At 44.9% G+C, this 27,304-nt stretch overlaps 1 protein-coding gene across 4 annotated transcripts in view; it reads right to left on the bottom strand.

The window, feature by feature from the left end:
- Stau1 (staufen double-stranded RNA binding protein 1) overlaps window positions 1–15,198 on the bottom strand; it is a 53,385-nt gene extending 38,187 nt beyond the window's left edge. For 3 of the 4 annotated variants that reach the window (XM_037205569.1, XM_028868554.2, XM_037205568.1), the window contains exon 1: window positions 14,952–15,146. The gene's annotated coding sequence lies outside the window, so the exon portion shown is untranslated. Of the gene's footprint in view, window positions 1–14,951 lie in introns of all 4 variants that reach the window. The other variant, XM_028868555.2, reaches the window with a different exon arrangement.
- Between the last annotated feature and the right edge of the window lie 12,106 nt (window positions 15,199–27,304).

Raw genomic sequence — 27,304 nt, forward strand, 5'->3', positions numbered from 1 at the left:
AGCATCTCTACCGCTGGGGGTGTAGCTCAGTGGGTGGAGCACTTGCCTAGCAAGCGCAAGGCCCTGGGTTCAGTCCTCAGCTCCAGAAAAACAAAAAACAAAAAACAACTGCCAGCCACGGTGGCACACACCTTTAATCCAAGCATTGGGGTGGCAGGTGGATCTCTGTTTGAGGCCAGCCTGGTCTAGATATGATGGACTTTAGGCCAGCAAGGGCTACATAGAGACCCTGTCTCAAAAAAAAAAAAAAAAAAAAAAAAAAAACCCTCATAGAGTCTCACTTGGAAAATGACACATATCCACAATCTCAGCTGAAATAAGAGGCTCATTTGAGGACAACATGGACTACACAGTGAGGTCTTGTCTAAAAACAAATAAAATTATATATACACACATATATACATACACATAATATACAAACACAACACACACACAATAATAAAACCAAAAGTGGGGCCTCACCTGGTTTGACAAATTTTACTTTACAAGTACAAAGCACTTTTTCTGGATGTGGAGAAAGGAACATGAGCCTGTAAACCTCATAAAATCCTTGTTTGCTTGTTTGTTTGTTTGTTTGAATTGCACATGTGTGCTACACAGTGGCTATGTGAATGCGTTCCTCACTCAGCAGTAAATGCAGGACCACCTGATGATACTGAGCACACCGGAATGACTTAATACACAAGGAACACGTCAGAAAAGGAGGCCAGGATTAGCTGCAAGGGCCATTAGTCTTACTGATTTCCAAATACAACTTCCAAGTCTTATTAGTATACAACAACTTGAGCACTTTTTGTCTTGGTTTGGTGTTTTGCTTTTTGAAACAAGGATTCGATTCACTACATAGTCCAGACTGGCCTAATGGCAATCATCCTCCTTTACCTCTTCAGGGTTGAGAATCACTGGCATGTAGGACCAAGCTCAGATAAGCCCTTAAAAAAATTAGCAGTGAGTGATGTGATGTGATGTGGTGTAGTGTGTGAGTGCAGACACACATATACCACAGCATGTGTGTGGAGGTCAGAAGATTAACTTGCAGGAATGGGTTCTCTCTTTCCATCATGGGATTCAGGAATTGAAATCAGGTCATGAGGCTTGCTGAGCAAGCACTTTTAATTGCTAAGTCATCCTTCTTACCCATGGAGAAGACTTCTAATTAACCAACTTTTCACTAATTAACACAGATAATGTAGTATCTATGCTTCTGTATAATCAACACATCATTCCCCTTTGTAAAAGTGATCTCCAGAGGCAGGTGGATCTCTGTTGAGTTTGAGGTCAGCCTGGTCTACAGAGTAAGTTCTAGGACAGCCACAGCTGTTACATAGAGAAACCGTGTGTGTGTGTGTGTGTGTGTGTGTGTGTGTGTGTGTGTGTGTCTGTGTCTGTGTGTGTTGTGGGGGACCTCTCAATTCTAAAGAAACCTTTATTTCTTTGTTTGTTTATTTGTTTTGTTTTGTATTTTTTTTGAGACAAGATTTCTCTGTATAGCCCTGACTGTCCTGGAACTTGCTCTGCAGACCAGGCTGGCCTTGAACTCACAGACATCCACCTGCCTCCAAATGCTGGGATTAAAGGCGTGCAACACCATCGCCCAACCCTTTTATTTATTTTTATAAGATTAATTTTATTTTTAAATTATGTGTGTGTGTGTATATGTGATATGCACTTGAGTGCAGGTGATCACGAAGGCCAAAGAGGGCATGAGATCCCCGGGAGCTAGAACTGCAGGTGGAGGCTGGGAACTAAACTCAGGTCCTCCGGAAGCACAGGAAGAGCTAGCTCTCAACCACTAAGCCATCACTCCAGCCTAAGACCCTTATCGGAGACATTTTTTCTAGATGCAATTCAGTTGTTTTCTGGGAGTAGAACTCACCTCTCAGGTTGCTTCCCCTCCCTCCCAGAAAAAACCCATAGGCTCCAGTATCATCCAAATACCTGGAGCAAGAAAAGCCATGAGCACAGATGGGTGTCAGTCATTAGCAGTCTATACAATAATTCCCAAAGTGATCACTTTAAGATCAATGTCAAGTCATGTTCAACCACAGTTCTGGATACATACATAACTGCAAAAAGAAAGAAATGTAACCAAACAACTATAAAGCATCCCACTATGTACTTTGTACTCAAGAGAAACAAAAACAGGACAGGATAGTTAGCTTAAGGGGTCCCACTCCCACTCACTAGCTAGACAACAGAACTGTCTACAACTGACCGCCTGGAAATGCCTGACCGCAGGGCCTCTGCACACAGTTTAAGCCTTGAGTGTGGTCCCATAGCACATTTGCCAGAGTCAAATGGACATGGGAGGATTCTTCTGCACACAAATGTGACTGCTGGGTGGCCTGCTACCAAAAAAAAAAAAAACCTTCCTAGAGACTACAGCAGTGGATCTCAACCTCTAGGAAGGATGGGACCCTTTAACAGTTCCTCATGTTGTGGTGACCCCCAACCATAAAATGATTTTCATTGCTACCTCCTAACTGTAATTTTGCTACTATTATGAATTGTAGTGTAAATATCTGTTTTCCAATGATCTTAGGTGACCCTGGTGAAAAGGTTGTTCGTCCTCCCCCCAAAAAGGTCACAACCCACAGGTTGAGAGCCAGAGAGGACCCAGGTTATTTTGAGCACCCACATAGTGTCTGACAACCACTCATAGGTCTTTTCAGGGGATCTGACATTGTCTGCTGACCTCCACAAGCACCAGGCAAGCAGTGGTGCATGCATATATATCCAGGTCAAACACTCATACATATAAAATAAATACATCTAAGTAAAAATACACTTCCTAAATGAGAAGTCATCATTAATTGTTCCTCCCAGAAAAACTGCTACAGCAAACAAAAGTTAAAAAAAAATTAATTCCAAGGCCAGGCATCACCAGTGGTACACACCTTTAATCCCAGCACTCAGGAGACAGAAGCAGGAGGATCTCTGAGTTCTAGGACTACATGGAGAGAACCAGTCTTTTAAAAAAAAGTTTAATTCCAACAGCCTTTCCATCCATAAACCTCATTTTCTTTTCTATCCCTAGAACTTTACCAGGCTCTTATTTTCCCCTTCCCCACAACAGTTTTAAAATGAAATTCAACAGTCCTGGAAGGTGCTATGCAAGCTGTCAAGGGAAGGAAGAACCGAAAGAGTTCTCTGCAGATGTGAAGTCTGAGAACTACAATGACCAGCATGGCAAGCCACCCTAAAGGTCTAACAGCAGCAGTCACACCCTGGAGGTAACCAAGTTGAATTTATTTTATTTATTTTATTATTATATATATTTATTATGTCTGCATGCATGCCTACAGGCCAGAAGAGGGCACCAGATCTCATTATGGATGGTTGTGAGCCACCATGTGGTTGCTGGGAATTGAACTCAGGACCTCTGGAAGAGCAGCCCAGTAACTAAGTTTAACTGGACTTAAGACCTCCCAACAAGGAGATCATGCCTGTTACTGGAAACTTAGCTAACTACCCAAGGATGGGGGGGGGGGTGTCACAGATCCTGGAAGGGAACCTACCACTGCCACTTTACTAGACCAGCATAATTCCTAACTGCGTTCCACACACTAGTCCTCATACACACACTAAGAGCAGCTCCAGCCGGGCGATGGTGGCGCACGCCTTTAATCCCAGCACTCGGGAGGCAGAGCCAGGCGGATCTCTGTGAGTTCGAGGCCAGCCTGGGCTACCAAGTGAGTTCCAGGAAAGGCGCAAAGCTACACAGAGAAACCCTGTCTCGAAAAACCAAAAAAAAAAAAAGAGCAGCTCCAATCCTGACCAGAGAAGCTTCTGAAAGACAGACGGTAACAGACAATCCCAACTGGTGAAGATGCAGCAAACCGGTCACGGGTGTCCAGCCCAGCGGACGCATCTACAACACAACTCCTGCACCTAAGACTCGGGGACATCACAGTGGAGAGGGTGTGAAGATTTTTAAAAGCACATTATATTTAATAAAACCAATTCACAACAGGCATGGTGGTCACACCTTCAGTCTCAGCATTTGGGAGGCAGAGGCAGGCTGGGAGTTCTAGGCCAGCCTGGTCTAGACAGTGAGACCCTGCCTCACTGTGGGGTGGGAGGGAGATCAAGTACCAATTAGAGAACAGAAACAACAGCTGTCAGGAGGACAGGGCAGGGTGAGCACGGCACACGCAGACAAAGCACGATGGGATACATACATACAGAAAATGGCACAGCCAAACTCAATGTTTTGTACACTGAAAATTGGAAAGGAAGAAAAAAGTAGCAGTGAGCAGCAGCTAGAATTCCTTGCCTGCAATTCTGTGCTTTCTACAGTTTGGGTTCATTTCAGTCTGTCTTCACAGACAATAGAAAATTGCTGTTTACTGCCTAAATTCCACAAGTCAGATTACAAGCGTGCTGCTGCTGCTTCTTTCTGTCTTTACAGCTCAAGTTCTACCTCTAAACAGTAAAATATGAACAATCCTAATCTGGAAATCTAAAATGTTCGAGAGGTTTCAGTTTGGGGACTACAGAGTTGGACGGCTCCGTCAGTGAAGTGCTTGTCATACACACAAGGACCCAGGTGGGAAAGCTGAGAAGGGAAATGTCTTACAAGGACAGCACGTGCCACCACCTGACAACCTGAGTTCAACCCCCAGGACTCACACAGTAGGAGAAAAATAACTACCACAAGTTCTATTTTGTTTTTCGAACGTCTGCTATGGCAGGTATGCACATACAGGTGCACGCACACACACCTGGAACTCACTCTGTAGACCAGGCTGGCCTCAAACTCACCGAGATCAGCCTGTGATCTGGGTACACTGCCTCCCAATGCTGGGATTAAAGGCGTGTACCACCACCACCACCACCACCACCACCACCACCACCACCACCACCACCACCACCACCACCACCACCACCACCTGGCCACACACATTTTTTTAAAAAGTTCAGCACAGTAGGGAGACAGAGACAGGCAGGTGCCTGGGGCTTGCTGGCCCACCAGCCTAATCAGTGAGCTCCAGGACAGTAACTCTGTCACAAAAATACAGTAGGGACAGACAGATCTCTGTGAGTTTGGGGTCAGCCTGGTCTACATAGAGACCTGTTCCAAAATAAATAAACAATAAATAAATACATAGGATGGGGCATGGGGCCAGAAAAATGGCTCAGCTTGTAGGGGGCACTAACCTCCAAGCCTGAGGACCTGAGTTCAAGCCTTGGAACCTACATGGTGGAAAGCAGAGTTGACTCCTTCCTATAAGTTGTCCTTTGGCCTCTATATGCACATAGTACATGTGCATTCAGACACACAAACACACAAAAACAAACAACTGTTGCAATAATAAAGGATGAGGCTGGAGGGATGGCTCAGGGCTGCTTTTCCAGAGGAGCTGGATGAGGTCCCAGAACCCACATGGAAACCCACAGCCATCTGTAACTCTGGTTGAGGGATCCAACGCCCTCTTTCGGCCTCCACAGGCACTAGGCATGCTCATGGTGCACAGACATAAAATAACGAAATCTAAGAAGTCTTTAGTAGTGATAACAAATGGCGCCTTTCTCTCCACTGTCTTGCTGCCATGAGACATAAGCTCTGTCTGAAGCTGGCAGAGTCTAAGAACTTAGATCTTTCCTGGATTCTGTGTGAGAAGCTATTAATTTACTAAGCAGAAACGGCCTGGAAACAGCACACCTATGTCCCAGGCACACATGCGCGCGCGCACGCACGCGCGCGCGCACACACACACACACACACACACACACACACACACACACACACACTTCTGCCACAAGTGGTGAATACTGTAATTCCAGCATTCAGAAGAGTAGGGAAGAGGATCACTGATTAACAGCCCGCCTGAGCACAGCAAGTGCAGTATCTGCAATATTTGCTTATCTAGTCACTTCTTTTGAAGACTAAGTCTCACTGGGTAGACCAAGCTGGCCATAAACTCAGAGACTTCCCAAGACTGAGATTCAAGGCATGCACCACCAAGCTCACCTCTGTGGAGAGGTGGAATCTTCCTATGTATCCCAAGCCGGCTTCAAACTCATACCTTAGGGCTGAGGTTAGAAGCACATCCACCACATCCGGCCAGAGCAGTCCTCACTTAGTAATAAATCACTTAGAATAAACATTACCTGGTTACTGAAAAAGACACGTGGCAACAGCAAAGCTCCCTTGGCTGTGAACTGCGGGTCTGGGTGAGGGCTAAGGACAGGCAACAACACTAAACAGGGAGAGGTCTATGTTACAACCTTTCTTGAGGAACACCAGTTATCTCCTCAACTGTAATATGTCACTGGGCTTTATTAAAAGTGATACCTTAGCCGGGTGATAGTGGTGCACGCCTTTAATCCCAGCACTGGGGAAGCAGAGTCAGGTGGATCTCTGTGAGTTCCAGGCCAGCCTGGGCTACAAAGTGAGTTCCAGGAAAGGCACAAAGCTACACAGAGAATCCCTGTCTAGAAAAACCAAATAAATAAATAAATAAATAGAAATAAGTGATACCTTGACTATAGACTAAATTCTTGCTAAAAAAAACTTACTTTCAGCTGGGCATGGTGGCATACACCTTTAATTTTTGGGAGGCAGAGGTAGGAAATCTGTGAGTTCAAGGCCAACCTGGTTTACATAGTAAGTTCTAAGACAGCCAACCAGGGCTACACAGTGAGACCCTGTCTCAAGAAAACAAAAAAAGCAAAAACAAAACAAACAGAAAAATGAAAAATATTTTCTTTTGAATTATAATCATCTGCTTTATTATAAAAATATTAAGATTCCAATTAACTTCTGAAGGTTTTTTTTTCTTTCTTTCTTTCTTTCTTTTTTTTTTTGTGGCGGTGGTACTAAGAAATAAATTTCAATTAAACTTTTTTTGGGAGGGAGGGGCTCGGTTCTCCAATCCCAGCGACTTTTCCAGGGTCAGTGTGTCTGCCACTGTCTTTCCCACCTGTTCTAAGAGCCTGGCTAATTTAGTAGTTTAGCGTTCAGCGGTAAGCTGCTTGCTGAACCATTTCTCTCTCACTTCCTTTGAGTTGTTCATCTCCTGAACTACAAGCCTCTCTGGCCCCCTTCTAGTCAGTCAGTCCTCCTTATGGCTGCTCCTAAGAGGCTGATCAGTGACACCCACTGCCTTGGTGGTGTGTGGTGGGTGACATCTGGAGGTTACTGTGAAATCAGATGGAATGAGTGTGTCTCATCCAACAGAAGGGTCTGTTCTGGGATGAAGTGAATGGATAATACTGCTCAGGTTACTAATTACTTCCATCAGGAACAGGCCTTGTGATTGCCTCAGATCTTGCCTAATTTTTCCATGCCCCCCCCTTTTTTGGGAGGGGTGTGGGTAAGACAGGTCTCATGGAGCCTGGAACAATTTCATACTTGGTATGTAGCCAAAGCTGGCCTTGAACTCCTGATGTTCCTATCCCCACCTTCCAGGTGCTGGGATTACAGGCTTAGGATGCTTTTGCAGAGTTCACCCTGATAGAAATGGGAGTGCTGCTTGCTGATGCTGTACAGAATGCTGGCGCCCTCCCTGTCAGAGGCTAACACACCCAGCAAAGGCACATTAGGTTTGGAGTCTACAGTTCTCTGCTGCCCAATTTACCAGGTCTACCCAGTGAGGTGCCATGACCCTTTACCTGGTGACAGGCAGGTAGGGAGATAGAGTTCTTTCAGTCTGCTGCAGCATGAACCTCCACTGCCTGCAATACTTAGCTCACCACCACTGACCTCTAGACAGCGGCTTGTCTGCTGAGAGTGAAGCATTCAACACCAAAAGAACAAGAGAATGTTGTTCTGCATGCACACAGCCTTTTTTTTTTCTTTTTAGACAGGGTTTTTCTCTGTAGTCCTGGCTCTCCTGGAACTCCATCTATAGACCAGACTGATCTTGAACTCACAGAGATCCACCTGCCTCTGCCTCCTGAGTGCTGGGGTTAAAGGTGTGCTCCACCACCATCTGGCATGCACATAAACCTTTTTTGTTTTGTTTTGTTTTTGAGACAGGGTCTCTCTGTGTAGCCCTGGCTGCCCTGGAACTCACTCTGTAGACTAGGCTGGCCTCGCACTCAGAGATCTGCCTGCCTCTGTACACAGTCTTTCTAAGGTGGCTTTTCTTAATGTACTTATATGGCTTATTAGGAATGTTTTATGAATGCAAGGTGTGGGCAGGTTAACAGTTTAATAGTCAACACTAGTGAGACATGTTTGTTTACAACCATATCATCCACATTAACAGCTAATCCACCCAGGAATCACTTGACAACTGAGTAGCTAATCATATGAAAATGGCAGTGGGAACCCAATTTTATATGTAACAAGAAAGACTGACTCCTACGCATGTGACATGCTCTGTATACTAAGGGAAGCAGCAGTGTAGACTACTGAGTCCTGCACTCACTGACCCAAAGGGCCCATAAACAAGACCATGCATTACTTAAACACATTTTCTTTCAAACTGGCCTGAAATTCTAATGAACAAAAGCCATGCCAGAGAGAAAAGCAATGTACCCTAAGTGCAGAGACGCACACGACTCTGTGGAAAGAGTGTCTGGGCTCAAGAGATGACATGCCATTAGGGCTAAAACAAGAACCTTACTTTAGAATCAGGCCCATCAGTGCTCCGGTGGTGGAGGACCTTGCCAGGGACTTGAGTCCCAAGGGCTTGCCTACCCTCAGCTCTGACCCTTACTCTGGAGCGGATAAGGGAACAGAAATCTAACATCAAGTCTACAGTCAGACCAGATCTCATCTGATCTCCAAAGTGGGGTCAGCCTGGTTAGTCCTAGAAGGGAGGAATCCACATAAAGAAAGGTCTACTTCAACCTCGGTCTACAAGAGTTCAGTAACAGGCAGCTTCCATTTCTTAGATAAATTCCACATCTTGGATTCTTTTCTTCATCAAATAAATAACTCTACCTTGTAATTCTTTTTTTATTTGTTTGGGGGCAGAAGGGTTGAGACAGAGTCTATCCCTGTAGCCCTGGCTGTAGACCAGGCCTGACTGGAACTGAGAGATCTGCCTGCCTCTGCCTCCCAAGTGCTGAGAGAAAAGTGTGTGCCACCACACCTGGCAGAGACTGATTTAGTGAGAGGCAAATGCCTCCCATCTCTGCTTCCAGAGTGCACCTTATTAAGCAAAGGAACACGTGACACTGGAGGTTTGTTTTGTCTCCTCCACTTACAAGGTGACATCAGCTTTAAATCAACCTGTCAAAAATAAATAAATAAATCAACCTGTCACTACTGTGAGAATGAAAATATTAAAAAATAACTCAGGTACTGGCAGTAATTTCCTTTAGCTTCCTTGAAAACAGTTCACAGTGTGGTTTTTAGTTCAGAGCACTAAGCAGCCAGCAAAGCAGATAGCCAAACGTCATCTGGACCCTTTGACAGACAGATCCCCACGCAGCTACTTCTAACCCATTTCCTCTGCAGGTGAGAACAAAAGATTTGGTCAACATGATCCTGGTGGAAAAGTTCATAAACAATTAGCTTTAAAAGCAGAGATTTTTCAGTCAAAGCCTAGTTGGAAGTAAAAATCAACAAAACTCTTGACTTTTACAAAAGATCTGGGCTGGGCATGGTTGTACACGCCTTTGATCCCAGCACTCAGGAGGCAGAGGCAGGTGGATCTCTGTGAGTTTGAGGCCACCCTGGTCTACAGAACAAGTTCCAGGACAGCCAGCCAGGGCTACAAAGCAAGACCCAACTCAAAAAGAAAAAACTGAAAACTAAATAAACTAAAATCAACCTTAACAGCTGGAGATGGAGCTCAGCAGTAGGGTATTTGGCTATTTAACAGCTGGAGATGGAGCTCAGCAGTAGGGTATTTGGCTATTTTAAGCCAGGTCCTAGGCCCACTCTCAGCAGAGCAAAACAAATAACAAACTAGTGAGCACCAGTGAACTGTGGCGGCGCTGTGGCAACTGTGAAGTGCACCAGAATCTAGATTAACAACAGGAGACAGACAAGCATGTTAGTGCAAGTGGGGTCAGTGGTAATGGTAGAGTAGGTGGGGCCTCAAGGGCCAGGACTCAAGTTTCAGAAACTTTGTAATAAAATGCTGGGAGAAAGTAAACCATAGCAATTCACAGGTCTTCTCATGTTCAACCCGTTAGCCTGTAATTTCTATATTTTGGAGCAGCATAAACACTACAGCTTTGATTCTAGTAAGGAGTTTTGGCTTTTGTGTTTAATAAAAAAAAAAAAACCAACAAAATTCCACACATGTCCTCCATTAACAGGTCTGCTGTGAAACAAGTCATGAAAACCCTGTTAATGGTTTTGAAGTCTTTAAAACTCCAGGCTAAGAGAATGCTTTTCAAGCACTCTCAAACCCATCAACTGAGGAGTGCAACAGTGTCACTTAAGATGGCCCAGCATAGGATAGAGGTCATAACACCCCGTAGGAGAGGGGCCAGTGAGGAGGGCAGTCAGACTGCAGTGTACGCAAATTGTCAAAGAAGAAAACTAATAAAAGTTCTATGTTTTTCAAAAACCTTCAGCCTGGAAAACTGAGCAGATCAACTCTGAAGACACCTTGTTTCCCCCGAGTCTAGGTACAGGACCTACACAGGAAAGGTGCCCACTGGGTTCCTGCTGCCTGACCTGCCAGGATTGCAGCAGGAATGATGCTCCCGTTTAGACTAAGGAGTCTAAAGACTAAGGGGGATCCATGATTCAAGTTCATGTCTAAACTTAAAGTAATGTGCATATAAATGAGCTTTATGACTGAAACTTAAGAGAACACGTATTTTAAGTACAGCAAAAAATTTACTTTACAGCCGGGCAGTGGTGGCTCATGCCTTTAATCCCAGCACTCAGGAGGCACAGCCAGGCGGATCTCTGTGAGTTCGAGGCCAGCCTGGTCTACAGAGTGAGATCCAGGACAGGCACCAAAAACTACACAGAGAAACCCTGTCTCAAAAAACCAAAAGAAAAAAAAAAATTCTAAGTACTCCAAAGTTTTACTTTAAGCCTAATAGGAAAGACCAATTGGGTTTGTTTTTATTTGTTTGTTTGGTTGGTTTTTTGAGACAGGTTTTCTCTGTGTAGACTTCGCTGTCCTGGAACTCACTCTGTAGAATAGGCTGGCCTCCAACTCAGAGATCCACCTGCCTCTGCCTCCCAAGTGCTGGAATTAAAAATGTGCGCCACCACCGCTTGGCAGATCAAGTGTTTTTAATTTTTTTTTTTTTTTTATTATTCCTTCTTATACATGGAATTCTGGGATTAAGAACAGGCTCTAGCCGGGCGTTGGTGGCGCACGCCTTTAATCCCAGCACTCGGGAGGCAGAGCCAGGCGGATCTCTGTGAGTTCGAGGCCAGCCTGGGCTACCAAGTGAGCTCCAGGAAAGGCGCAAAGCTACACAGAGAAACCCTGTCTCGAAAAACCAAAAAAAAAAAAAAAAAGAACAGGCTCTAAGCATGGCAGTGGTGGCTCATACCTTTAATCCCAGCACTTGGAAAGCAGATACAGGCGGATCTCTGTGAGTTCAAGGCCAGCCTAGTCTACAGAGTGAGATCCAAGACAGCTAAGGATACACAGAGAAACCCTGTCTCAAAAAAATTAAAAAAAAGGGGGGGGGGGCCTAGAGAGATGGCTCAGAGGTTTTAAGAGCACTGGCTGCTCTTTCAAAGGTCCTGAGTTCAATTCCCAGCAACCACATGGTATCTGAAGCTCTCTCTGACATGCATGCAGACAGAACACACATACCTAAAAAATACATAAATAAAATTAAAAAAAAAAAAAAACCTCCATCCCGTCCTCCCCTTTAAAAAAAAAAATCAGAGAAAAAACAAAAACAGGCTCCTAAATTAATGTTTAGAGGCCGCCCCTCCTTACCCCCCCAGGCTGCAACAACTGAACAGCAGAGCACTGTACTGGGGGAGCTCTGATATACACCTGCAGCACAGAAATAACAAAGTTACAGCGAAAACTGAGTAAGAGCAGCAAACGCTGACACCATTCCGGTCCTCCTCATCTCTGAATACCAATCCCTACCTAGGGTTCCATATGTTCAGAGAGCTAAGGATGACCTCAACACTCAGCCAACAGTTGTTTGTAAACACCGCAGGGGCCCTTCAGACTGCAATGCACACGTCTGGGAGCTTTGCAGGCTAGAGGTTTAACCTGGAGCCTCGTGCATGACAGGCAAGTGTCCCACCACTGAGCTGCAGTCCCACGGCCCTTTTCTTTTTCCTTTCCAGACAGGCTCTCTCTGCCTGCCTCAGTCTCCCAAGTGTTGGAATCAAAGACATTCACCACTGCTCCAGTTTTCAATTAGTCATTAATAGTTCAGGAACAGTTGATTCAGTTGTAAGGAGAAAGACTGAAATCTCGGTTCTCTAGGAGGGGAATCTGCTAACTCTGCAGCTCTTTTTCTGCTGTGTATTAATCATGTCAACAAGGAAGCCAGACCAAAAACAAAACAAAACAAAACAAAACAAAACAAAAACCCTGTCAGTTCCAGTACACTGAGAAATGGTGTTTTATTAACAGTTTAATAGGCAATCTGAGGTGATATGGTAAAGTCAAAATGACTAAGATTATAACAGGTTTAGGGTTTGTTTCCAAACAAGCCAGCTCAAAGGATGGAGGTCAAAATGAAATGGGCCTGACCTGAGCGAGGAGTTAATCATTGCCAAAGCTGGGCAGCCAATTCACAGTGCCCTCTATAGTGTTCAACTTTCATACTTAATAACTTCAGAAGCCTGGCGTGACGGCTCACACCTGTAATCTGTGCACCTTGGTGGGTCAGACAAGAGGACTGACAGGCCTTCAAGGTCAGCCGAAGCTAAAGATACTGTCAAAAAAAAAAAAACCTTCAGGCTCTCCCCCACAGCACTTAAATACCCCTTCCCTGAACTACCATATTTTCGATGTGGCAAAGGCTATGCTTGGCACCCGCTTGCAGAATCGTTTCTGGAGGAGCTGTTAAAAAGCCACTACACTCAACAATTGATACTAGAAACTATTTCCTGACTGTTACAAATTTTAGAAAGATGTCAAAAACACAGAGGCTGCCTTGCATTATTGAGGTGGGTGTGATATAAACATTCTCCACTTACTAAGGAAATTCACTGCCCAAAGCAATCTGGTGACAGGGGGACTGAAAAAATGAGTAGGTCAGGGGAGCATCATGCTTAGAGACTGTCTCAGAAAATAAGGAAGAGCAAGACACCAGAGGTTGACCTCTGGCCTCCACAGGCACACAGGGACATGCACATGTGTACACGCCCACATAAACACCAAGGCAAAATAAACACAAAGGTAAAATACACACACACACACACACACACACACACACACACACAATAATCCTAAAGCAGCTGGGGCGGTGGTGGCGCGCCTTTAGTCCCAGCACTAAAGGAGGCAGAGGCAGGAGGATCTCTGAGTTTGATGATACCCTGGTCTACAGAGCAAGATCCAGGATAGACTCGAAAGCTACACAGAGAAACCCTGTCTCGGAAAAAAACAAACATACATCCTAAGGCACAGAAGAGTCACTGAGCACAAACACACTATACTACTCGAAAATCTGAGTTTACATGTCTTTAAGGGAGGGGATGCCTACATCACTAAGCACACATTCCAAACAAACAAACAAACAAACCAGACACTTTGAGACAGCTCAGCATGCAGCAAGGAGCCGGACAACCTATCGAATCCAAAAGTAATCTTCTGACTTCAACAGCTGCGGCCGGTACAATACTCAGAAATAAAAACAAAGGCTGAGTCAGAATAGAAAAGATGCTCTTCTAAAAGTTCACCAGAATGGCCGAGACTGCTCCTCCACACTCACCAACTGTATTTTTAGTTTTTACTTCAACAAGTAGCGATGTTAAGTTCATTTGGTAAGCACAGATGCCTGAAAATCCAAAATCTCTTCTAACACCTTCTCAAGAATTACAGCTACAAGCAGATGAAAAGAGTGACCTTTAAAAAGGACCCCACACCACGGCGGGCAGCACGGAACAAATAAAGCTTCCACACTAGCAATGTTGCCACGGGGAGGGAGGTGCAGCCAGGGGTTAAGGGAAACTGCTAACTGGGACCCCGGAGTGAAAGAGAAGTTCAACCAACCAAAGTGAAGGGCTGCAGATGTGGAGCAGGAAAGCAGCGTTTTCACAGCTTCGCACACTCCCACCTCCAGAGCCTGACACACAGGAGGGATCCAGAAAGGTCTGCTGAACCCAAGGGGAGCTTGTGGATGGTGGCAGGGAGACAGCGGACAGACGGTTGAGCTTGGGGGAGCCGGTGAAACCCCCGCAGCTGGTTCTACAGAAAGGATGGCTATGTCTTTACATCCATATTTTGCCTGCTACCGTGTCCCCATTAAGCGCGCGCCCCTCTCTGATGCTAAGCAAGCACAATGCCCAGGCGCTGCCAGTGGGCACGCGGGTTCTTCTGCCTCGGAGAAAACCCAAACGGGAAGGTAGGTCAACTTCTGTCCAGTCTGCACCCTAAATTATACCTTCATATCATGCTAATAAATTATGCAAACCGTTTATTGGGACACGATGTGGGTCTGGCACGCTGATAAGCGCTTTACACGCCCCATTTCACTGCACCTTTGCCGTCTAAAGAGGCAGGGACAGGATCCGGACAGGATTAGTTCTCTACCCCCGCCTTTCCCCTCACAACAGAGACACAAAGAGTACGAAGTGACTCGCGAAGGGGGCAGAACCGAGAATTGGCACCACGTCCCACTGCTCGGCAGTGGCCGCACGCAGCACTCTGCACAGCACCGAGGCCCGGGGGGCTCCCGACCGGCCCAGACCCTGCCCGCGCCCCCGCCTAACTCGGGCACCCGGCCCACGAGCGGCGCGGAGGGCCCGCCTCCTCCGGGAAGGCCCCGCGGGCGGAGACGGGCCTGGGCCGCAGCACGAGCGCCCGCGAGGCCTAGCCCACCTCCCGCTGCCTCCGTGCCTCCGAGGGCCGTACCGAGGCCCGGCCCCGCCGCCTCACCTGGCTGCTTCCACGGAGCTCGTCCCCGGGCCGGCGGTCCTGAGCGGCGGCGAGGAGGGGAAGGAGCAAGGGAAGAGGGCAAGGAAGAAGGGACCAGGGGAGGGAAGAGGCGGTGCGGCCGCGGAGGAGGCGGGCGCCGCCGGGCTGGGGATCAGAAGAAGAGGGAGACGACACAGACGCGACGACCGCCAGCGCAAACGCTGAAGAGCGGCTCCGGCGCCCGCAGCCCGGCAGGAAGTGACGGGGGAGGGGCCGCGCCCGCCCCCGGCCCCCGCCCGCCTCCATGCCGGCCCCACCCCCACCGCGGCTGGGACCACAAGTCCCGGCGGGCGCCGCAGCCTGCCTGCGCCCTCTAGACACGCTAGGGCGTCAGGGGCCGAGCCCGGGTCTGTTGGGTCCAGGCATGCTGGGAGTTGTAGTTTCCCGGGAGCTCAAGCTGGGCTGGGAAAGCAGGCCTATCTTCCTTTCTTTCTCGGCTTTATGTTTGCTTCTGCGCAGTCACTGCTTCTCTGTGTCAACATTTGTTAACCTGCTGCTGTGTGCAAGGTCAGAAGCTGAGAAAAAGGCGAGATGCAGAAGTCCTTGTCCTCACGAAGTTTACACTCTAATGCGGAAGTCTGAGCCTAAAACAAACGTGCACAAGTGCTTTCTGGTTGCTTCACACGACTTTTCAGAGGTTGGTGTGGCTTTGTTTGATGCTGTCCTGGGGACTGAACCGAACTTCTACCACTGAGCTCCATCTACCACTCATCATGTAGTTTTTTTTGTTTGTTTGTTTTTTGTTTTTTATTTGACCTCCTGGGTTTTGTTGTTTTAATTTTTTTTTAAGTGTGTACGTGAGTGTATGTTTCGCTCACTTAAAGCATGTGGTATATGAGAGAAGCAAGACTGAAAAACACTTCTAAGCCGGGCGGTGGTGGCGCATGCCTTTAACCCCAGCACTCGGGAGGCAGAGGCAGGCGGATCTCTGTGAGTTCGAGGTCAGCCTGGTCTACAAAGTGAGTTCCAGGAAAGGCATAAATCTACACAGAGAAACCCTGTCTCGAAAATCCAAAAAAAAAAAAAAAAAAAAAAAGAAAGAGAGAAAAAAGAAAAGAAAGAAAGAAAAAGAAAAGCACTTCTAAGTCCATAAGTCCATATAAACCATTCCCAAATTTGCTGAAAAACTGTTACATTGGACTATTTCTAAATGTGAGAGGGTCATTAGCAAGAAGATATAATGGAAGAAAGACCTCTAAAAATAAAGACTTGGGTTTGGGAATTTAGCTCAGTGGTAGAGTGTTTGCCTAGCAAGTGCAAGGCCCTGGGTTCGGTCCTCAGCTCTGAAAAAAGAAAAAAAAAGATAAAAAGAAAGGCTTTCTAAAAAGGGATGGAAAAAGCTGGACATTGAGGCTCACACCTCAAATTCCAGCACTTGGGAGGCTGAGGCAGGATTGCTAACAGTTCAAGGCCAGCCTATGGTACATACTGAACTACTCTCAAAAAAGAGTCCACTGGGGGCTGGAGAGATGGCTCAGAGGTTAAGATCACTGCTTGCTCTTCCAAAGGTCCTGAGTTCAATTCCCAGCAACCACATGGTGGCTCACAACCATCTGTAATGAGATCTGGTGTCCTCTTCTGCCCTGTGGGGTTATGTGCAGACAGAACACTGTATACATAATAAATAAAACTTTAAAAAAAAAAAAAAAGTCTACTGCCTGTGGAGCACACCTTTAATACCAGCACTTGGGAGGCAGAGGCATGTGGATCTCTGTGAGTTCGAGCCCAGCCGGTCTACAGAGATAGTTCCAGGACAGCCAGGGCAGTTACACAGAGAAACCCTGTCTTGGGGAAACAAAAAATAAAACAAAACAAAAACAACTGAGCATGATAATGCACACACCTTTAATCCCAGCGCTTGGATTGGGATGCAAAGGCAAGTGAAGCAGATCTTGGTGAGTTCCAGGGCAGTCAGAGCTATGTAGAGAGACCCTGTCTTTAAAAAAATAAATAAATAAGCCCGGTGTGTGTGTGTGTGTGTGTGTGTGTGTGTGTGTGTGTGTGTGTGTGTGTGAAGCATGCCTTTAATCCCAGCACTTGGGTTTGACAGGCCAGCCTAGTCTACAGAGTGAGTTCCAGGAAAGGCGCAAAGCTACACAGCATTTTATCAACACTGTCTTGGGGGAAAAAAGCCAGGTGGTGGTGGTGGACGCCTTTAATCCCAGCACTTGGGAGGCAGAGCCAGGTGGATCTCTGTGAGTTCGAGGCCAGCCTGGTCCACAGGGCAAGATCCAGGAGAGACACCAAAACAACACAGAGAAACCCTGCCTCGAAAAACCAAAATAAATAAATAAATAAACTCTTCTGCCCACAGCTCATGGGGCCCATCTGTTTATCAAATTGGCTACACTTAGTTGTCCAATATGTTTGTCAAAAGTCCTGCTAAGAAATCCTAGAACAAAATAGGCAAACTAGAAAAAGATTAAAAACAGGTAACCTGTAAATGTGTTTTTAGTTGTTGTTGATGATGTCGATGATACTGCTGTAAAATGCTGTTTCTTTACTTTGTTGTGGTTATTTGTTTAGGTTTTTTGTTGTGTTGTTTTGGGACTGTTGCCCAGGCTGAACACAGAAGCAAAACTGTTTCTAGTACCAGCAGGCAGAGTAACTGAGTCACACCTGGGCAATAACTGTGGTGTCACACCTGGGCAATAAAACTGTGGTGTCACACCTGGGCAATAACTGTGGTTTCACACCTGGGCAATAACTGTGTCACACCTGGGCAATAACTGTGGTGTCACACATGGCCAATAACTGGGTCACACCTGGACAATCCTGGTTCAAGAACCTGGAGGAGCGAGATGCTGACTCTGTTCCAAGCAGCAGATTGTCAGATGGGGCCAACAATCGGAAACCCTGGTTGACTGTCTGAGCAGGGAAGGGGCCACCACTGACATCTAGTGGGTGGAGAATGCTGGAAACACCTCACAACAGGCAGGTTCCCACCAGCCCCAAACGGCAACAGTGCTAAGATGGAGAAAATATTTGTTGTAATTATTTTTAGATTTTTTTTAAAAGATTTATTTTTTTTTATTATGTTTACAGTGTTCTGAGTGTTCTGTGTTTGCCTGCAGGCCAGAAGAGGGAACCAGATCTCATTACAGATGGTTGTGAGTCACCATGTGGTTGCTGGGAATTGAACTCAGGACCCATGGAAGAACAGCCAGTGCTCTTAACCGCTGAGCCATCTCTCCAACCCTATTTTTAGATATTTTATGTGTATAATTGTTTTGCCTGCAGGTACATATGTGTACCATGTACATGCTTTGTGCCCTCGGAGTTTAGAAGACAATGTTGGTATCTGGAACTGGTATTACAGATAACTGTGATCCAGATCTGGAGCTGGGAACCAAATTGACTCCTTTGCAAGAGCAAATAGTGCTTTCAGCTGCTAAGCCTTGTCACTAAATCCTATTATTTATGGTTTTTAGAAGCAGGGTTTCATTGTGTAGCCTTGGCTGTCCTGGAACTAGCTAGCTTCATAGACCAGGCTGGCTTTGAACTCACAGAGATTTGCCTGCCTCTGCCTCTGCAGTGCTGGAACTAACGATGTGCGCTATCACCACCTGGCATATTATTTATTTTTGGTGTGTGTGTGTGTGTGTGTGTGTGTGTGTGTGTTTCTATGTGTATATCTTTGGGTGTGCACCCATGTATGGGTATGTTAAGAAAAGAGTGATTTATTTCATTGCTCTCCACCTATTTTTTGAAGCAGGATCTCTCACAAAACCCAGCTCTCACTGACTGGCTAGACTGGATGTATGGGCAGGGAGCTCCACTCATCTGCCTGTCTCTGCCTTGCTTCTTCTTCCCAGCATGTGGTTACATACCACCACTCCATCTCCATGTCTGCCTTTTTTGTGGAGGTCATACATACATACAGTGTATGTATACAAGTACTCAGAGGACAACACCCAAAGGAAGCATCATTGGAACAAAGACATTGCCGTGAAAAAGAGTCAGTCATGTGTTAAGCATCAGAAACAGTATTTTAGACAGAAGGAACAGACCATGCAAAGGCTTTGGAAAGAATAAGACTGGTTTGTGTGACTGTAGGGGACATACATGAGAGACAGAAGTTAAAGCTGGATGAGTGGGTAGGTAAATCCTGCTGCCTAAACTGGGATTTTGTCCTAAGTGTAGTATGATATTTAAGCAGGGGCTATGACACTACAATTCAGTGTTTTTCTTTCAATTATTTGGTTAATTGTATGCATGTATGGTGTGTATGTGTACACATGCCTTTATGTATGCATGTTCTTGGTCATTGGCTTAGGATTTCTTTTTTTTTTTTTTTTTTTGGTTTTTCAAGACAGGGTTTCTCTGTGTAGTTTTTGGAGCCTATCCTGGAACTTGCTCTATAGACCAGGCTAGCCTCAAACTCACAGAGATCTACCTACCTCTGCCTCCCGAGTGCTGGGATTAAAGGTGTGTGCCACCACTGCCCAGCAAAGTGTCTTAGGCTTTCTATTGCTGTTAAGAGACACACTGACTACAGCAACTCTTTTTTTTTTTTTAAAGATTTATTTATTTATTATGTATACAGAGGAGGACGCCAGATCTCATTACAGATGGTTGTAAGCCACCATGTGGTTGCTGGGAATTGAACTCAGGACCTCTGGAAGAGCAGTCGGTACTCTTAACCTCTGAGCCATCTCTCCAGCCCGACTACAGCAACTCTTATACGGGAAAACATTTAATTGTGTTGGCTCACTTACAGTTCAAAGGTTTAGTCCATTATCATCATGATGGGACAAGGCAGCATGCTGGCAGACATGGCGCTGGAGCCAAGAGTCCTACATTTTGAACAGCAGGCAACAGGAAGTGAACTATCATATATCAGAAGCATGTATCAGACCTCAAAGCCCACCTCCATAGTTACACACCTCCTCCAACAAGGCCATATGTTGTGGAATATTATTTTAAGGTGTGTTACTTTTGTTTATGTTGCATTTGTTTAATTCTGTGAAGCTGTGTTACTGTGCCTGTCTAAAATACTTGATGGTCTAATAAAGAACTGAATGGCCAATAGCAAGACAGGAGAAAGGATAGGCGGGGCTGGCAGGCAGAGAGAATAAATAGAAGGAGAAATCTGAGAGGAAAAAAAGAAGTAGCCAGAGAAGAAGGCAGACTCCAGGGGCCAGCCACCCAGCTACACAGCAAATCACAGAGTAAGAGTAAGATTTACAGAAGTGAGAGAATGGGGAAAGCCCAGAGGCAAAGGTAGACGGGATAATTTAAAGTTAAGAAAAGCTGGCAAGCCCCAGGTGGTGGTGGCACAAGCCTTTAATCCCAGCACTCATGAGGCAGAGCGAGGCAGATCTCTGTGAGTTTGAGGCCAGCCTGGGCTACAGAGTGAGTTCCAGGAAAGGTGCAAAGCTACACAGAGAAACCCTGTCAAATAAAAAGAAAAGCTGGCAAGAAACAAGCCAAGCTAAAGCCAGGCGTTTATAACTAAGAATAAGCCTCCATGTGTGATTTATTTGGGATCTGGGTGGCAGACCCCCCCCTAAAGAGCAAAAACAACCAATAGCAGCCATATCTACTCCAACAAAGTCATACCTAATAAAAGAGCCACTCCCTATGAAGTTATGCTGGCCACTTACATTCAAACTGCCACAGTCACTGTCTGTTGCTGTGAAGGGACACTATGAGCACGGCAACTCTTATAAAGGAAAGCATTTAATTGGGGCTTGCTTACAGACCTCAGAGGTTTAATCCATTATTGTCATGGTGGGAAGCACAGCAGCATGCAAGCAGACATGGTGCTGGAGAAGGAGCTGAGAGTCCTACATCTGGATCCACTGGCAGCAGAAAGATAGACTCTGGGCTTGGCTTGGGCCCTTTAAACCTCAAAGCCTACCTCCAGTGACATACTTCCTTCAACAAGGCCATACCTACCCAACAAGGCCACACCTCCAAATCCTTTAAAATTGTTCCACTCCCTGGTGACCAAGCATTCAAATCTATAAGCCTATGGGAGCCATTTCTATTCACCACAGGGGAACATGTGTGTGAAGGACACAGGTTGACATTGGGTGTCATCCTGGATTGCTCTCTACCTAATATATTGAGGCAGAGTCTCACACCAAACCTAGACCTCGGTGATTCTGGCTAGTCTGGTAGACCTAGTAGACCAGCTTGGTCCCAGGATCCTGTGTTTCTGTCTCTCAAGTATTAGGATAACAGGTGGCTTCCATGCCAGTTCAACTTCTACATGTATTCTGCCCCTCACTCTTTTTTTTTTAAAACTGGAGCTGAGGACCGAACCCACAGCCTTGTACTTGCTAGGCAAGCACTCTACCACTGAGCTAAATCCCCAAAGTTTTAGTGCCTGTCCTGGATCTCACTCTGTAGACCAGGCTGGCCTCAAACTCAGAGAGATCCAACTGCCTCTACCTCCTGAGTGCTGGGATTAAAGGTGTGCTCCACCACCACCCAGCAAGACTAGCACTTTTGTTGTGTGATATTTTGATTGCATTGTGACAATAAAGTTTGTTTTGAATCAGAGGACAGAGGTAGTCACTAGCTGAACAAAATTAACCATTGAGGTTTTGGAAGACTGAGAAAGTAGTAAGGTGGGGCTTAGGGAGGATCTCCGCCCCTTTGGAGGAAGGAATGGAAGAGGTAGGAAGTCACTGGTGTGTTGATGTAATCAACAGTCTTATTAAATAAGAAACACAGAAACAATGTAAAAGAGAAAGCCGAGAGGTCAGAGCTCAGAGCTAAAATCTCACCCTTCCGCCTTCAGTGTCCCAGCTTCCCAAAAGAGAGCTATATCCTGTCTGTTCGTTTTTTTTTTTTTTTTTTTTTTATAGTATGTTGTTCTGCCTTCTCATTGGTTGTAAACCCAAACACATGACTGCCTCGTCACTGTCTGAATGTACAGCCCCCTAGGTCTTAAAGGCATATGTCTCCAATGCTGGCTGTATCCCTGAACACACAGAGATCTATGGGATTAAAGGTGTGTGCCACCACCGCCACACTCTGTCTATGGCTCTAATAGCTCTGACCCCCCGGGTAACTTTATTTATTAACATACAATCAAAATCACATTTCAGTACAATTAGAATACCACCACACTGGTGGCTGTTCCCCTGCTTCTCTGATATTTCAGGTTCTTACCCTAATATCTGACTCCTGATTTTTTTATTGATAAGGAATAATTAGATGAATACATCTTCTGGCGCCCAACATGGGGCATAATAGTATGAGATAGCCACTCTATTGTGGCTTTGCAGGCAACACAGCCTCCACAGTTGCTGCTGGAGGCTCCCCCTCCCCCATCTGCTTTTAAGATGGATGGCTCCTTGGCTCCTTTTCCCCATGATTTGTGGGCTTCTTCCAAACCCCCTCCTCAGGTTGGGCTGCCACTTGATTAGCTGCCTCGACACTTGCTTGAATTTCTATTGTTGTTGCAACTGCCACACACTCTCAGCTCACAGCTACACACAAGCAACTGCAGCTGCCCTCAGCCAGGCTGTGTACCCTCTGTGTTCTCTGTCCAAGACAACCTACACTTCACTGTCATCAGCAGCAGATTTGGTGAGACAATTGGGAATTCTTTTTTTTTTTTGTCCCAATAACCCATACTTAATGAATCCACCACAGTGCAAATTAAATAAAATCACAATCATTTCAAGATTGTGCTAGTCACTTCCAAATTCTTTGTTTCCTGTTTTATACAAGGAATAGTGAAAAAAAATGAAGGGAAAACATTCTTTGATTAAATCTAATAGACATAGGTAGCTGGGAGAAAGTATAGAGAAGAAAGAAATCCAACATATCACATCCTGTTCATGCAGAGTTGTCTCTCAAGTAGTTTAATAATTTCTTTTTTTTTTTTTTTTAATGCTGAATGCTGTTTATTGAAGGAGGGAAGAGGTCTAAAATACAGGCTTACAGCACAATGGGAGAACCCCGGAGGGCAGAAGTTCACTACTGATGTTTTACAATCTTGCATCTAAGCTGTTAATGCCCATTAGGCAGGATACACAGACAAGGAACTTCCCTTAAGCATTCAGGAGAGTGAAACCCGGCAGGGAATTAGCATAGGGAGGATATCAAGGTCAAGGTCAGCAAGCAAGGCAACAGTTACCCAAAACGGGGGCCAGGGACCTACAGGTCCCCCTTTTACTAAAAAATGAGCTTCTGACTTAGGTTGCGTGGGATGTCAGCAGGTCACCTTACCCGTCATAGAGACACCTGCCCAGGCCACACAGGTGCTCTGTCTTAGGTTGGTAAGTGCGGGGGGGGGGGGGGGGGGGGGGGGGGGGGCCGAGGCATTACAACAACTGGGAATTCTTAAAATGGGAAATTAGTTTTAAAACAAAAGTTTTTTTCCCATGTTAAAAATGAGAAATATTACAATGCATGGAGTTAGGTCTCTGAATAGTTCCACAATGGATGGTGTGAAAATGGAATAATTAAAGGAAGGGATAATCAACTTAGCTGGAATTGATATAATGCTAGTTATCATTTTGGTGATTCTTTCTTTTTTTTTTTTTCTTCAAGACAGGGTTTCTCTGTGTAGCTTTGTGCCTTTCCTGGAACTTACTTGGTAGCCCAGGCTGGCCTCGAACTCACAGAGATCTGCCTGGCTCTGCCTCCCAAGTGCTGGGATTAAAGGTGTGCGCTACCATCGCCCAGCCAAAGCAATTTTATTTATTTTTTTTTTAATTTATTTATTATATATACAGTGTTCTGCCTTCAGGCCAGTAGAGGGCACCAGATCTCATTACGGATGGTTGTGAGCCACCATGTGGTTGTTGGGAATTGAACTCAGGACCTCTGGAAGAACAGTCAGTGCTCTTAACCTCTGAGCCATCTCTCCAGCCCTTATTTTATGTTTTATTTATTTTGTCAGAGCTGAGGACCGAACCCAGAGCCTTGTGCTTGCTAGGTAAGTGCTCTACCACTGAGTTAAATCCCCAAACCCATGGTGATTCTTGTTTTATCCCTAAAAAAGGTGTTTGATATCAGTGCCAAATATGAAAAATTGACTGGTAAGATAAGATCATTAGAAAGACATACTAATGGAACTAAGAAAAATATTCACACACAGAGGAGTTTAGAGCAAAAGCTACTGCACCATTGCATTATGAAAATGAAGAGTAGCAGCCCAAGTTTACTAGAAAACCAACCTTAATTTATCCAATTACCATTCAAGAACAACCACCAGATGACAGGAATCCCCAAGGCTATTTAGCGTTAACTGGAATCCTATAGAAATGTTAGATTGGAAGAAATTTAAGGAAGCAATAGTTTCATATGGTATGCATTCCACTTTTGTGAGGCAGAAGTTAAATTCATGGGCTGTGAGGCCATGGTAGCACCATGGTGGGCTTCTTCCAGCCCCAGCCTCTACTAGGCCTGAGTCTCAGTTAAGTTTTAGTTTCTGTTTCTGGTAAAGCAGGCAAGGGAGATATTGCATACCAGGCATGATTCAGCACTTACAGCCTCAGCCAATCATAAACATATTACTGTGGCTGCTGTTCACTTGTCCAATCATGTTTAGGATGACTTAATCCCCTACTGGCCATCTATAAAAGGAACCTTCAAGCTTCTCATGGTCATCGCCATGTTGTGTGGCTGACCTCTGCATTCATGAATTCTTCTCTTTTGCATATGTGAGTGGTGTGGTCTTTTGTCGGGTGACCTGCAAACCCTAACAGGGCCACTCAGAACATAATTATTCCACAAGACTGTAAAGATTTAGGTACCGGAGTTTTGGAAGCTGGTCCTCAGTTACAGTAGAGAACCTGGTGGAGAGATGAAGCTAGGGCCATAGAACAGCAAGGTAGGGTTAGAGTTTATGAGATTTTCCAAGATCAAATCCTTGGTGAGGGCCAGTGTGCTGATGTGAAAAGACAGGTTACATTAGATGATCACACCTACCTTGGCTCTATGCTGTACAGCAGCTTTGAATGCTTGGAAAAGGTTGAAGAATCATAAAAGAGGACTGAGCCATTTACTAAAACTATACAAGGCCCCAAACAAGTATTCACTGATTGTTTGCAAAAATTACAAAGATGTAAATAGAATGATATCAGATCCAGAAGGTAGACTAATATTAACTGAATCTGTGGCTTTTGAAAATGCTAATTCAGGCTGGGTGGTGGTGGCACACCTTTAATCCCAGCACTAGAGAGGCAGAGCCAGGTGGATCTCTTTGAGTTAGAGGCCAGCCTGGTCTACAGAGCGAGATCCAGGACTGGCACCAAAACAGAGAAACCCTGTCTCACAAAAAAAAAAAAAATACAGCTGATGATCTCATGTTTATGATGATACTTGGATAGGAGAAGTGAGATCTAAAAATTTTAAGAAAAAGGAAAAAGTTAGATGTTTTAATTGTGGTAAACCAGGTCATCTGAAAAGGAATTATAGGCCAGATGTTCCTAGGAACATTGTTTTTTCTACAAAGAATCCAAACAGAAGGCCCCAGCCTCTGGAATATGCAGAAGGTGGGGCAAAGGTCAACATTGGAATAATGAATGGAGCTCAACATAGGATAGGCAAGGTAACCCTTTGCCATTAGGAAATGCCATCGGGGGTCTCTCACAGACCGCCATATCAAATTTGGTTCAGTCATTCCCTGTCAGTACTGGGAAAACTCTTTCATAGAGCAAATAAAAGGCTTAATGCCTGTTATAGAAAACTATACTACCTTGATGAAAGAACAGCTTTAGAAGATAAAACAAAAATTTCAGGAAAAACAATAAAGCAAATATTTTGGCAAACTTCTATAAATGATCAAAGACCAAAGTTAAAATGTAAATAAAAGAGCCAGGCAGTAGTGGTGCATGCCTTTAATCCCAGCACTTGGGAGGCAGAGGCAGGCGGATCTCTGTGAGTTCGAGGCCAGCCTGGGCTACAGAGTGAGTTCCAGGAAAGGCACAAAGCTACACAGAAAAACCCTGTCTCGAAAAACCATATATATATTTTATTTGAGTTTGGTATTCACAGGGGAGATGTAACACTAATTGCACCAAAATCTTTGCATCCAAATTGGCCTCTTCAGGAGGTAAATGTTCAGCTGTTAGAGACTGGAACTTTAGCTCAAGTAAAAAAAAAAAAAAAAAAAAAAAAAAAAAAAAAAACACAAGATGGGTTGAATGTATAGGTCCAGAAGGACAGAGGAGAAAATTAAAGCCATATGTGGCTAACATAGCAATGAATTTATGGGAACATGATTTGTTACAGCAATAAAATATCCATATTAACATTCCTTCGATCTCAGAAACAAATCATAAGCTAACATATATTTCTAAGAAAAATATTAGAAGGTATTATAAAGAACACACACAAACCATTCAGAGTGTACATAAACAGAGTACAACAGCTGCTGGTCTTTCAAAGATACCAACAGTCCTGCCTTTAAAATAGTTAACTGGAGCTGGGCGGTGGTGGTGCATGCCTTTAATCCCTGCACTTGGGAGGCAGAGCCAGGCAGATCTCTGTGAGTTCAAGGCCAGCCTTGTCTACAGAGTGAGATCCAGGACATGCACCAAAACTACACAGAGAAACCGTGTCTCAAAAAACCAAAATAAATAAATTAATTAAATAAGTAAATAAAATGGTTAACTGCCAAACCTGTCTAGGTGGAAAAATGGCCTTTGACATCAGAAAAGTTACAGGCCTTAGAACAGTTAATACAGGAGCAGCTGTATACTCAACATATTGAAGAAGTGACCAGCCCTTGCAAATCTCCTATATTTGTTATTAAAAATAAATCTGGAAAATAGAGAATGGTAATATATCTAAGAGCTATTAATAAGGTGTTTCATCCAATGAGCATTTTACAGCCTGGAATTCCCTTGCCTTCTCTATTACCTAAACGATGGTCTATTATAGTGATTGATTTGAAAGACTGCTTTTTAACTATACCTTTGCAAGAACAGGATAGAGAAAAATTTGCCTTCATGTTGCCTACTTATAATAATTCCCAACCTGCTGGTGATGGTGCATACCTTTAATCCCAGCACTTGTGAGGCAGAGACAGGTAGATCTCTGTGAGTTCAAGGCCAACCAGGTCTAGAGAGCAAGATCCAGGACAGGTTCCAAAGCTACACAGAGAAACCGTGTCTCGATAAAACAAAAAGAAAAAATAAAATCAGTGGAAAGTTCTTCCCTAAGGAATGTTAAACAGCCCTACCTTGTGTCATTATTTTGTACAACAGCCATTGGAAATTATTTGTAATCAGTTTCCTAATTTTATAACTTGCCATTATATGAATATCTTACTAGCTGATTAAGATGCAGATACCTTAGAGCAAATGTTTGAGGAATTAAAGTAAATTTTTCCTTGTTGGGGA

Source organism: Peromyscus leucopus, chromosome 4 (assembly GCF_004664715.2).
Source record: "Peromyscus leucopus breed LL Stock chromosome 4, UCI_PerLeu_2.1, whole genome shotgun sequence".
Classification (NCBI taxonomy): Eukaryota; Metazoa; Chordata; class Mammalia; order Rodentia; family Cricetidae; genus Peromyscus; species Peromyscus leucopus.